This window comes from Lactuca saligna, chromosome 5, assembly GCF_052625555.1.
Source record: "Lactuca saligna cultivar CGN05327 chromosome 5, ASM5262555v1, whole genome shotgun sequence".
Taxonomy (NCBI): domain Eukaryota; kingdom Viridiplantae; phylum Streptophyta; class Magnoliopsida; order Asterales; family Asteraceae; genus Lactuca; species Lactuca saligna.
Genome location: NC_136421.1, coordinates 308901561 through 308910649, shown reverse-complemented (window position 1 = coordinate 308910649; position 9089 = coordinate 308901561). Strand labels below are relative to the sequence as shown.

Sequence of the window (9089 nt, the reverse complement as noted above, 5' to 3'; positions counted from 1 at the left end):
ATGAACTAAAATCAAAATCCTTTTTGGGTTGCTTCAAAACTAGTAATTGACTAAAATGACTTTTAGAGAGAGAGAGAGAGAGAGAGAGAGAGAGAGGCTGATTTATTGATTTATTATTTGATTAATAAATATAATAGAACATCTACAATTTAATAATCGATAAATTAATAACCTCGATAAAATTAATAATTTGTCCGGTTCCAACTTGGGACCAATACAAAATTGGACCCTAATTGATAAAATAATAAAATAATCATTTTTTGAAGTTCCAATGTAAATACACTGGTCCCAGTGAAACTATAAATTAATAATTACTAAAATAGTCCAAAATTCTAGAATTGTTTAGTAAAAAAATGAATTTATAGTCACTTGTTTTTTTGTGAACTTCAAATCTATCTTGTGTTCATCTTTAAATCTCCAAATTGCACTTAAGAGTTAAGGCTCTATATTCTTGTATTGCAACAAAAAGTTGTGAAGAGTTGTTGCTGCTAGAAAAGATTATTTTTGAGTGACCGGTTCCAAAGGTACTCAATCATTATCAACCGAATTTTGAATAATATCCGCGATGATTTCTTCAATGCTTTGAACCGCGTGACATTCATTATTTTCACCTGGATAATCCAACAACTCATTCACATCCATTTTGCGCCGATAATGCATTCCCGTAATCAAGTTCTCAATCTCACGAATGTCTTCTCCAGAATTTACATCATTTAAATCATTTGAGTCAGTTGTATTAGCCGAAAAAAATTTACAGTCTCAAAAGCAATTTGCTATGGACTCTTGTTTGACATTTCTCCAAGCCGAGACGCCCAAGTTGATGGCATCTAAAATATAATCTTTTCTAGGGAATAAATGTCCAAATCATAACCTTCCAAAATCTTATGATAACACCTTTTACGGTGGTACAGTTTAAAGGCTCTAATTATCCGAACATCACATGGTTGAATTTTTGAAGTCATGTTTGGCGGTAGAAAAAAAAAATTCATGTTTTGCAACCCTTGAATAGTTTTTGAATGGGCTGGACAATTATCCACTACCAAGAGGATTTTTTGACCATGCATTTGATTATCTAGCCAACAAACATATTCTTCGAAAAGCAACCCAGCCATCCATGCTCTTTTGTTGGCACAATATTCACAATCTAGGCTATTCATGCTGACATTCTTAAAACAATGTGGCTTTGCATACTTACCAATGATCCATAGATGAATTTTTTTCGAGCCATCCGTATTGTAACAGATAACAATTGTAAGCCTTTCCTTGTCCTATTTCCCACCTTCAAGTTGTTTTCTTGCAAGTGGATGGTCAACTTGTAACCTGTAAAACAAACCAAATTCATCCATATTAAAAACATATTTCATTGGAAATTGATTAATTTTTTTTCTTCTAGACTCTAATTTTTCTCCATCTCATGTGTGTCGACTGATCCACTTTCTCCAAATTGGCGATACGATTTGATAACATGCCGTAACTTGAATTTCTCAAGCCAACCTTGTGAAACATTAGGCTCAGAAGAATCATGTAGATATAAAAGCTTCATAATCTCAAATGCCTTCTCTCTGATTAACTCTCTTGTTATATTCACATGCTCCTGATGTTGGAGAACCCATTTATAAACAACTTTCTCCATGTTCGAATACTTGGCTGCTTTGTAACGCTCGGAAGCTCCATCACTATCAAAGTTGGCCAATAAGGACTTTGATGATCTCTTAAGAGTGTTTGATATTGTTCCTTGACTAACTTTCAAATCGAAAGTTTTGTCAACCCACTTCACCAAATCTTGTTGAGTGCATCCTTAGCCATCTTTATGATACTTGCATAATAGTTTTCGTTGTTGATTGGTTATCATTGATATTTTAAAACCTTTTAGTTTAAAACCTTTTCGTTGTTGAGTGCATCCTTATCATTAGACATTTTATAGTGATCAATCTAGATCTATCTACATTGAACTTGACAAGTTGATTAATGTGTTAATGTACATGGGAATTTTGAACATCCTTGTTTTTGTTTGATTTAAATAGGTAAATTGAACGGACATGGGAATTTAGAAGGTCGATGCATTAATTTGAGAGTTGCTCACGAATATAAGCAAACTCTTTAAATTAATAATTTATTAATTTATTGATATAATAATATCTTGCTAAATTAACAAAATATCTCAGTCCCAACATAATTAATTTATAGAGATTTTACTGTAGAAATAAATAATTTGTTAATATATTCTGAGAATAATATAATAGTTAGAAATAGTGTTATTTAATTAACTATTAACAATAAATTAAATGGAATTAATATTGGGATTAATATGTTTAATTAAAAGTACATGGACTTAAGCTAGAATTGTTCAATATTTGGATAATTAAGGAGTTGGATAATTAATGAATTTGAAATATTAGTATTATATTCAAATTACGGTTACTAAGGCTCCTTATATGAGCTATAAATAGAGCCCATTGGCTCCTCATTTCCGTCCATCACTTATACCAAAGGAATAGCCGAATTTCCTACTCCCTATCCTCTCTCCTCAAGTGTTATAATTGTTAGGGTTTAGGTACAAACTATTACATAAATTGGATTTATTGTGCTTGCTTTCTAACACATTTGAAGAAAGGATTTAACTTGATTATTTGCTATAATAACAAAAGGTATGTAAACCCTAAGCCCTTGTAATTTTCAATTATTGTGAGGCTTTCTTAGGGTTTTTTATATTCATTAAGTTATAGCTATCAATAGAAAAAACTTAGATTAAAATAAGTTGCATGTGAACTTGAGGGTTAAGTTATCAATGGTACCAGAGACATAGGTTATATTGCTTTGAATATGCAATGGTATGACTTGCATCATGCTTTGATTGTGTATACTAAGGAATAGATCAAAATTAGGGTTTATAGAAATTAAACCCTAAAGGCCTTGGTTTTTTGACTTTGCTAGGGTTTCTTGAAACCTTAGCCTCCCTAACCATTTATTCGAAAAGAGGGTGTGATAATGAGTTTATGTGATTCTAAAAATGAAAATTTTATTTTATAATTTATGGTGTTACAAGTTGGTATCAGAGCCTTGGTTTTAAAGATTTGGATGTACTCTAAGGTATGTCTGGACTCAAACTAAGGACTTGAGAAAAAATTTCGAAAAGAAATGCTTTTTCTAAAACGAGTAAGAGTTTAAAGAGAAAACGAGACGGAGTAGTGTGTATAAACAGCCAGAGCCCGAGTGGTCATTTCCCAAAATACCATTATTTTTTTGCATTATGAGATATTTATGAAATAGTATAGCTGCATGCTAGAGGATATGCTAGTTATTTCAAAATTAGGGCTAGAGTTGCCTGATATTCATGATGCCTTAGCCTAGGGAATGTTGTTGATTGATATTATCTGCTATTTGCTCTGTGTATGTGCTGAGTAAAAGTAACTAGCAAGAATCTTTTAGAGAGAGCTTTCAGTAGAGGAGTAATCTAGGAGAGATACCTAGATGTATATTTTAGAAATCTACTAAGAGAGTAGTGAGATACCCATGAGAGGTAGGGTTGCTTGAGTTCAATAATTCCTTTTAGAGTTGTGAATAGCATGAGTGGAGTTGTATGCCAGAGTTATGTTATGGGTTGGTGGAGGTGATTTGATGCCCAATGTTGCTTGATTTGTGCTTTATGGAACTCTTAACAATAGGAAATAGCTACTAAGTGAATACAACGATATTTAGGAGGTGGATGGCTGGTATCATGAGGAGTTCTTCAACAGATGATGGCAGAAAAGTTTGAGAACCTAGAAAGAGCCTAGGGAGTGACTATAGTCAAATGAGTACGCTGATAGAGGAGAGTATTCTCTAGAGAGTGAACATGTGTAACGAGATTGGTGATCGAGAAGGTTGAGCAGCTACTTAGGAAATCTAGGACGATCCATGTGGAATGTATGAGTAGATATGGTAGGTAGTATGGGCCCATACTACTGAAAGAAGAGGACCCATACTCGAAACAGGGAGGATTCCAGAGGTTCTAAATAGCATGTAGTAGGGAGATAACATGGTTCGGGTACCATGATTTGTAGCATAGCATGTTTCCATCTTTACCAGTTATCCGATGATAGGTGTTCAGATTGAGAATGGATATGGTAAACTGTGCGGCCAGAGGGCCATGATGGTTGAGCTTCGATTGAGTGTACCTTGTGAGGAAATTGAGTTTAGATCCCGAGGAGTTAACTGGTGGGCTGCCAGTTGGAGTCATAGGACTTGAGGAAAAGTAGGGGTGATACACTAAAGAGGATTGCGGTCAGGGTTGAGTGATAGATCGATGGTTGAGATGTCACATCCTATGACGATAATTATACTATTTCCGCTTCTCGTGTGGAGCAAACAAGATAACAAGCTTTTGGCTCCAGAGTTTGGAGGTAATTCCGAGGGGTAGCACATAATTGCGTTATTTTTCACCAGAGTAATTGTGGTATGTTTGCTGCGAGGTATTTCTTATACCGTGGTGGAGTCATCGATGAGGATTGAGATAGATGAGGACAAGGAGATCCCTTAGTTGAGTAAGGAATACTTTTTAACACTATTTGTAGGTAATCAAGAGGAGTATACCGGGGCGGCAACCCTCGTTTCCTACATTGTGTTACGACTGTGATAGTGATGTCTCTTGCTCCTATAATAGCTTCCGCCATGGAATGTTGGTTGAGGAACCAGAGACAAGGTGTGTGATAGTGCATTATTTCGAGATTGAGAGTTATGAATAATTTGGGACAGTTGGGATATTTGGTGGGGTATCGGTATGAGATTTCAGAAGGACTAGAGGCAGTCACATTGGGAGGATTCCAAGGTTTTCCTTTGAGATACGGGATATTTGGAGTTATTTGGTCATTATCTGGAAGATCATCGAGTGTTGCGTAGTACATTCCATTAGTCGGAAATGGTACATCTGGCGAGCCAGTCTGTAGTGTGTCAAGTTTGGTATGTCAATGGATGATGGTTCGAACCCTAAGTGGGGGAAAACTGGGGATTATGTCGGGGAAGGATCCTCAATCTGATGTGGAACAGAAGTTGGGTTATGAGAATCTGCAGTGCGAGTGTATGAGACGGGAGTCATGTGGCAGTCGAGACTATATAGAACACGTGATTATGCATGTCATATACTCGCATATTCTCAGGAGAAAATGAGTGACTTCATGACAAGTTGCCTTAAGACAGGAATCTGAATATGGTTTGTGTTTCTTCGGGTGTGCCAATGTTTGAGTTTCGAGATGGTTGGGTCACCAAGGTCGAGATTTGATTTCGGAGAGACTAATAGTTCGATGTATGGATGGTTATTTGTACTCCAGGAGGGTAATAATTGATTTTTCAATTGACTACAACTCAATATGAAAATTTCGCATGGGCTTGATTAGTGGCAGATGAGGCTTAGGATTGTCGTTAATGTGTTCCCAATCGTGACGATTCCTCCATGCTTCCCATTGTGAGTTGGAATACTTCAAGCCTTCGAGTTGTGTGAGTGGAAGATCAGTGATTGTGAAAAAAACATTGTGAGATTCCATAATGATATCGAGGTATCCATGTATGATGCTTTAGGTTGTTGGATTATTGTGAGACTTGGGTATGTAAGACGGCAAGTGGAACATCAAGCGACTATATTTCCAGATGTCCAATCATCAGCTAATGGTCGCTAGATGGGAATTGTTCAAGAGTGTGGTTGTACTGAGGAAAGTGTCCTGTCTACGAGAACTTAAGTCAAGAGTAGTGATGCATAATGTAGGTAGGTGAGTGCACCTAAATATGATTGGACCATGGACTAATAGATAATAAACTCAATATAGTGACGACTTGTAGATGAGATTGTGAGGTGATATGAGAGTGAACGAATCCAGGTAGGAGTAATCACTTAGGACTATCAGGGGAGACCATGGAGTGAGCCCATGGATTGTAAGAGAGGGTATCATAATACTACGGGGAGTCGTAGCATTTACGATGTCAGTACAAGGGAGTATCGTAATACTATGGGGAGTCGTAGCATTCACGAGTCCGTACGAGAGAGCATCATGATACTACAGGGAGCCGTAGCATTCATGAGTCAGAGAGAGAGAGAGAGAGAGAGAGAGAGAGAGAGAGAGTATGAATACAGAGAGCCATAGCATACATAAGTAAGGGAGAGAGAGAGAGAGAGAGAGAGAGAGAGAAAGAGAGTATGACTGCAAGGAGCCGTAGCATACATGAGTCAGAGAAAGGTTATCGTGTGACTGTGGGGATCCGTAGCATACATGAGTCAGAGAGAGGGTATCGTGTGACTGCAGGGAGCCGTAGCATACATGAGTCAGAGGGATGATATCGTGTGATTATGGAGAGCCATAACATACGTTAGTCAGGAAGAAAGTATCGAAAGACTACGGGGAGCTGTAGCAATCGTGAGTCAGCACGAGAGAGAGAGAGAGAGTGTGTGTGTGTGTGTCTATTGTAAGCCTGTAGGGAGCCGTAGCATTCACGAGTCAGCGAGAGAGTGTCGTAAGCCTGCAGGGATCCATAGCATTCACGAGTCAGTGGGGTAGTCTTATGACTACGGGGAGTCGTAGCACTCATTAGTCAATAAGAAAGAATGTTGTGACTACATGGAGTTGTAGTATTCACTAGTCAGAGCATGACGCATAGGAGTTCTTAGGCTTGGGTAGCCTTACTAGTTGAGTCTATAGGAAACTGGCGGTCGGACCAGGGGCGAGACTGGGGTCTTCATGATGGTTGGGAATTGTTACATCCCGATTCGAGAAGTGGTGTACACATAAATTTGTGGATCGCAGGGCGTAATTTGAGTATTAGATTGGAGATTAGTGGTTCCAATTCTTCTATTGAATCAGACTCCCGAGCTTGAGTTTGGCTCTACTTATGTAATGAGTAGGCAGGATGAGATTTTGGAATTTTGGATGGGTTTCATTTTGAAAGTTAATGGGTATCATCTAATGTCTTAGACCTGAGTGGGTCAGTTCGTTGGTTTGGGGAGGACCACGAGACGCATGGAGCTAGTGAGTGGTAGACGACAGAGTTCGGAGGTGAAGCGACATTAAATAGGGTTGTAGTAGTCACTCGAGGTAAAGCGAACTTTGTGATTAGTGTGTCACATGATGGGAAGAGATAGTTATTCTGTAAAGGAAGTCTATAGAGTCGATTTATTGGGTTTGCAATAGGTAGCCTTTGGAGGCTCCACTGTTGGGTCGGGAGCTTAACTTGTGCTCAGTGTTGGAGGGGGTATTTGAGAGGAAGCTGGGGCTTATGAGTATAGATGTCAGAGGATAATTCCGAGCAGGCATGATCATTTTATTGTGTCTGAGGACAGAGTATTGAGGTTCATTTATTAGATGGAATCTGATAACAGTACAGGTGGTGGATAACTAGTGAAATGTGACCATTCTGTTCCTTTTAAGCTACGATCTAGATCGAGTGGTATATCTTACATGAGTGATCGGTAGCCAATTATTGGTCAACGACTTGTTTCTATCAGCCGCAACAAGAAAATCAGAGTTGCCAGTGTGTTATCAGGGTCTATTATTCGATGAGCGAGTAACATGGTGATATCTTGCATGGGAGGTCTAGAAGGGAGACAGACCCTTAGAGTTTCCGGGTTCTGGAGAGTCAGAACTGGTACCGCAGTGGAAGACGGGTCCATCCTTCTTCAGGAATTGGGAGTTCCTGATTAGGTTCGGGTGTCATGGAAGGGAGATTGTTGTATGATATGAGATTTTTGGTGGTGCTTCTCGAGTTATTGGGTTTGATCTATGTGTTGTCAAGGAGTGATTTTGAGGGCGAAATCTAATTCAAGTGGGGGAGAATTGTAACACCCCAAATCCTGGATGAGAAATTTAAGAGTTATAATGGACTTTGAAGGACCTACTCGACGAGTTGGTTGGTCCCGACTTGTCGTGTAGGGACTGAGCTGGACACCCGAGTTATGAAGCCTACTCGTTGAGTCAAAGGACTGGACTTGACAAGTTAATTATGTATTAAGAAAACCCTAATTTTAGGTCTTGCACCCTGTTTAAAGGCCCTTAAGCCCTCATTTCAACCTCCCTGACCATTTAGAAACATTGAGAGAAACCGTAGATGAGTTGTGGTCATTGTGACAAAGAGAAAGGTTAAACATCTTATGTTCAAGTGCATTTTTAGAAGAGGATTAAAGAGAAAGAACGTTTGGAATGAGAAAAAGCTTTGGATCTAGTGTTCTTTCGATGCTAACTGTCAATTGGAGGTAAAAAGCTATCTCCCTGATCATTCCTTTTGCTAGATTTCTTTTTGGAGATTTTTAGGGCTTTATTCCATCCATATTTTGGTTTGGAATTGTTGAACTGGTCATGGAAGTTGAGACTACAGATCTGAGCTATATGAGTCCCTATGAGCCCAAAGATCTGAGCTTTATCAAGCTTTGGCAAGTCTTCAAGCATAAAGACCTTTATGGAGCTTGTTTTGGCATTTTTAGCCCTATATGCCATGCATGAACGTAAAGCTTGCAACTTTATGTGATGATTCAGCCTTAGGAGGCTAGATCCAAAGTATGAGACCTTATTTCTCTCCAAAATCATCTAATTAAGGAAATGGATTGAAGAGACTCGACGAGTTGGTCAGCCGACTCGATGAGTCGGTTAGGGTTTACCCTGATGGTTTGGACGCTTTACAGACTTGGCGAGTTGGTGAGACAACTCGACAAGTTGAGAGGGTTTTACCCGTCTTTGGATTCAAAGTGGACACGAAGAGTTGGTGAGACAACTCGATGAGTAAGTGGGGTTCCCTGGCCTTTTGGATGTTGCATGGACTCGACAAGTTGGCTATCAACTCGGCGAGTAGAACTGGGTTTTCACGATTTACTGAGTTCAGAGGGACTCGATGAGTTCATGAGCTATACTTGGCGAGTTGAATCAACATGGACTCGGAATTTAGGTATGGACTTTTGTTGACTTTTAGAGATGGATCAGTTTTGACTATTGACTTCCATTGACATTAGAGTTTTCGTCAATTGTGGATTATGGAGACTATGGAAAGGCGGATATTTGACCAACAACTCGAATGTAGGATACATTGCTTTACTTTGCGAGGTGAGTCTTCTCACTAAACATACCTGAGTGGTACTA

General features: G+C 38.8%; 1 pseudogene; it reads right to left on the bottom strand.

The window, feature by feature from the left end:
- Window positions 1–528: 528 nt before the first annotated feature.
- On the bottom strand, window positions 529–1852 carry LOC145047029 (CENP-B homolog protein 2-like; annotated as a pseudogene).
- Between the last annotated feature and the right edge of the window lie 7237 nt (window positions 1853–9089).